Source organism: Oncorhynchus tshawytscha, linkage group LG33 (assembly GCF_018296145.1).
Source record: "Oncorhynchus tshawytscha isolate Ot180627B linkage group LG33, Otsh_v2.0, whole genome shotgun sequence".
NCBI classification, from domain to species: domain Eukaryota; kingdom Metazoa; phylum Chordata; class Actinopteri; order Salmoniformes; family Salmonidae; genus Oncorhynchus; species Oncorhynchus tshawytscha.
The window spans coordinates 43,253,887-43,258,886 of record NC_056461.1 but is presented as its reverse complement, the minus strand read 5'-3'; the positions used below and the strand labels follow the sequence as shown (position 1 = coordinate 43,258,886).

At 47.4% G+C, this 5,000-nt stretch overlaps 1 pseudogene; it reads right to left on the bottom strand.

The window, feature by feature from the left end:
- LOC112230722 overlaps positions 1–5,000 on the bottom strand; it is a 238,180-nt pseudogene that overhangs the window by 86,570 nt on the left and 146,610 nt on the right.

Below are 5,000 nucleotides of genomic sequence, written 5' to 3'. Positions count from 1 at the left end.
GGTTTGAGTGTACAGGGCTTGGGTAAATGTTGAATGATGAAGGGTGGTTTGAGTGTACAGGGCTTGGGTAAATGCTGAATGGTGGATTGAGGGTGAAGGTTGTGTTGTATTCACTACCAACGGAAGCAAACAGACCGTAAAATGACGGATTGCCTGACCTTGTTGAATATGAAACACTTATTTTCATTTTCCATTGCCGTTCTGCTATATTTTGCTACGGTGTGCACTAATGAATAGGACCCTGAGGTGGAGTGAGTGGTAAAGTTGTATTGCTGATAGTGTCTGTGACAGGCAACTGCCTTGGTGGAAATGGAATGACACACGGATGAGTGTTTTGTGAAAACGGAAAGGCAATTGTTAGACACTCAGAGAAACACATGATTACACTGGGTGTTTCTCAATATGTTTACACTGGGTGTTTCTCAATATGTTTACACTGGGTGTTTCTCAATATGTTTACTACACTGGGTGTTTCTCAATATGTTACACTGGGTGTTTCTCAATATGTTACACTGGGTGTTTATCAATATTATTACACTGGGTGTTTCTCAATATGTTTACCACAGTGAGTGTTACTTTGACCGTTACTAAAATTACTAAATTACTTATTAAAAGTGTTTAGCTCCAGATGATCTAGTAAACTATCTAGCTGACAAACAAAATACACTGCTCAAAAAAATAAAGGGAACACTTAAACAACACAATGTAACTCCAAGTCAATCACACTTCTGTGAAATCAAACTGTCCACTTAGGAAGCAACACTGATTGACAATACATTTCACATGCTGTTGTGCAAATGGAATAGACAACAGGTGGAAATTATAGCCAATTAGCAAGATACCCCCAATAAAGGAGTGGTTCTGCAGGTTCTGGTGACCATAGACCACTTCTCAGTTCCTATGCTTCCTGGCTGATGTTTTGGTCACTTTTGAATGCTGGCGGTGCTTTCACTCTAGTGGTAGCATGAGACGGAGTCTACAACCCACACAAGTGGCTCAGGTAGTGCAGCTCATCCAGGATGGCACATCAATGCGAGCTGTGGCAAGAAGGTTTGCTGTGTCTGTCAGTGTAATGTCCAGATTATGGAGGCGCTACCAGGAGACAGGCCAGTACATCAGGAGATGTGGAGGAGGCCGTAGGAGGGCAACAACCCAGCAGCAGGACCGCTACCTCCGCCTTTGTGCAAGGAGGAGCAGGAGGAGCACTGCCAGAGCCCTGCAAAATGACCTCCAGCAGGCCACAAATGTGCATGTGTCTGCTCAAACTGTCAGAAACAGACTCCATGAGGGTGGTATGAGGGCCCGACGTCCACAGGTGGGGGTTGTGCTTACAGCCCAACACCGTGCAGGACGTTTGGCATTTGCCAGAGAACACCAAGATTGGCAAATTCGTCACTGGCGCCCTGTGCTCTTCACAGATGAAAGCAGGTTCACACTGAGCACGTGACAGACGTGATAGAGGTTGGAGACGCCGTGGAGAACGTTCTGCTGCCTGCAACATCCTCCAGCATGACCGGTTTGGTGGTGGGTCAGTCATGGTGTGGGGTGTCATTTCTTTGGGGGCCGCACAGCCCTCCATGTGCTCGCCAGAGGTAGCCTGACTGCCATTAGGTACCGAGATGAGATCCTCAGACCCCTTGTGAGACCATATGCTGGTGCGGTTGGCCCTGGGTTCCTCCTAATGCAAGACAATGCTGGACCTCATGTGGCTGGAGTGTGTCAGCAGATCCTGCAAGAGGAAGGCATTGATGCTATGGACTGGCCCACCCGTTCCCCAGACCTGAATCCAATTGAGCACATCTGGGACATCATTTCTCGCTCCATCCACCAACGCCACGTTGCACCACAGACTGTCCAGGAGTTGGCGGATGCTTTAGTCCAGGTCTGGGAGGAGATCCCTCAGGAGACCATCCGCCATCTCATCAGGAGCATGCCCAGGTGTTGTCGGGAGTTCATACAAGCACGTGGAGGCCACACACACTACTGAGCCTCATTTTGACTTGTTTAGAAGACCTTGCCTCCACCTAGGAGGGACAAGCAGTTCTTTGTGTAGAAGAAATTGCCTCCTCCTAGGAGGGACAAGCAGTTCTTTGTGTAGAAGACCTTGCCTCCTCCTAGGAGGGACAAGCAGTTCTTTGTGTAGAAGACCTTGCCTCCTCCTAGGAGGGACAAGCAGTTCTTTGTGTAGAAGACCTTGCCTCCTCATAGGAGGGACAAGCAGTTCTTTGTGTAGAAGAAATTGCCTCCCCCTAGGAGAGACAAGCAGTTCTTTGTGTAGAAGACCTTGCCTCCCCCTAGGAGGGACAAGCAGTTCTTTGTGTAGAAGAAATTGCCTCCCCCTAGGAGGGACAAGCAGTTCTTTGCGTAGAAGAAATTGCCTCCTCCTAGGAGGGACAAGCAGTTCTTTGTGTAGAATAAGTATATCACTGACTATATCACATGACTGTGTGATTCTGTAACTTTGAGTTTGCTCTAAAATTCATCTTGAGTGTAATCACTTGCTTGATTAAACTCTTATTAACTGGATAATGAGGCTCTGCCTGATCCTTGTATCGAGTTTTCCTCAACAACATGTACTTGTTAGTATTGCTAACCTTCGGTTCAATGATGCTTAGTGGGGTTTTGAAAACTTGTGTTCAGTGCTGGTAATACCGTATACCATGGGATGGCACGAGGACGGTATGAAGGTATGAACATCTGTACCACCCAAGCCTAGCAGTTCTCAGGGCAGTTCTCAGGGCAGTTCTCAGGGCAGTTCTCAGGGCAGTTCTCAGGGCAGTTCTCAGGGCAGTTCTCAGGGTAGTTCTCGAGGCAGTTCTCAGGGCAGTTCTCAGGGCAGTTCTCAGGGCAGTTCTCAGGGCAGTTCTCAAGGCAGTTCTCAGGGCAGTTCTCAGGGCAGTTCTCAGGGCAGTTCTCAGGGCAGTTCTCAAGGCAGTTCTCAGGGCAGTTCTCAGGGCAGTTCTCAAGGCAGTTCTCAGGGCAGTTCTCAGGGCAGTTCTCGAGGCAGTTCTCAAGGCAGTTCTCAGGGCAGTTCTCAGGGCAGTTCTCAGGGCAGTTCTCAGGGCAGTTCTCAGGGCAGTTCTCAGGGCAGTTCTCGAGGCAGTTCTCAAGGCAGTTCTCAGATGCGTACTCTGTTTTACACATTACAAAGCATCGATAAAAGCTTCAACTGAAATATTCCCAGGATTGTCGACTTGATATGACGCAACCATGTTAAAAAAAAAATCTATATTTCTTGAAAACAATGGTGGCTGGTTTTGAGCTGAAGAGAGAGAAACTATAAAAAGTTGCCCACTCACATCTCATATGTTGCCTGACTACAATATTTTATCTTGACACGTTAATCAATACATAATGTGTTAATTTTGGCATTTTTACCTGCCAACAATATCCACTGTAGTGTGTGTGGATCGCAAGCTAACTGACAAAGAATTGGTAGCTAGCTAGCTACAAAACATATGTAGTTGACCTTGGCTAATTACAGGTAACTGCCTAAATGAAGGAAACACCAACATAAAGAGTCTTAATAGGATGTGGGGCCACGACGAGATATAACAGCTTCAATGTGTCTTGGCACCGATTCTACCAGAGTCTGGAACTCTATTGGAGGGATGTGACACCATTCTTCCACGGGAAATTCCATCATTTGGTGTTTTGTTGATTGGTGATGGAAAACGCTGTCTCAGGCGCCACTCCAGAATCTCCCGTAAGTGTTGAATTGGGTTGAGATCTGGTGACTGAGACGGCCAGGGCATATGGTTTACATCGCGCACTATGGATGGGAGCATTGTCATCCTATGGGGGTGTAGCCATGGTAGCCAAAATAATGGCCTGCCCAGCAATTCTGTTTTACATTACCCTAAGCATGATGGGAGTTTAAAGTCATATTTAACTCAGGGACCTTTGTGTGAAAGCATCTGCTTTCAATATACTTTGTATGCCTCAAGTGTTTCCTTTATTTTGACAGTTACCTGTACTTTGCATAGCAACTTTAGTTGTAGGTATTTTATTATTTAACATAGAAAACTAGCTGGCTAGCTAAATACAATTCACAAATATCTGTGAAACGTTGGCGTTTGATTCATGTAGCTGTCTTGTTTCGTCTGTATTGGTAAATGGTAGTGCAGTAGTGTGAGTGCTTCTCAAATGTTACATTTTATGAGTTCTCCACACTGCTGTCCTCACAAAATTTTCTCAAGAGAACGTCCTTTCGAAAACAAACTCTGAGCATGAGAGTGTGGAGCACAGTAATATGCAGATTGAGAAACAACCAACGACTTTGTCTGTAGTGCACTCACTCACTCACTCACTCACTCACTCACTCACTCACTCACTCACTCACTCACTCCCTCTATCTTACCATCATCTTGGTCTGGATATATGTTGACTTTAGTGGTGGCGTAGTGTGCACCGAGGCACCCTCCGATGGGCAGGGACAGCGTTACGTTGAAGCTCTCCTCCACCTCGTACAGGGAGTCGTCGATGACGACCACGCCACACTGTTTCTCCGTCTCTCCCTTGTCGAAGCGCAGGATGCTGGCGTGCTCCTCTGGCCTGGAAATATAGTCAGAGTAGGACAGGACTGTAGAGGGGATGGTACCAGTGGCTGAACCTGAGGGAGAAGGAGAGGAGAGAGGGGTGAGAGAAGGAGAGGTACTGTACCCTGCTGAGAAGAGACAGATGAGGGAAGGAGAGGAGAGAGGCATGAGAGAAGGAGAGGCGAGAGAGAGATCGAGGGAGAGGTACTGTACCCTGCTGAGTATAGCAGATCACCATGAGTTCCTGGCTGATGTCTCCACTCCTGTGGACAGGTACCAGCATCTCTCCAACATCCTCCTTTATCCAGTAACTGGACTGAGGGATGAACACTGTGGACTCTGTAGGAGAGGAGAGAAGGAGTAGAGGAGAGGAGGATCAGGGAGGATAGGAGGGGGAGTGGAGGAGCGAGAGGAAGGGGAGCAGAGGAGAGGAGGGGATACGGAGGGAAATGAGGAGAGGGA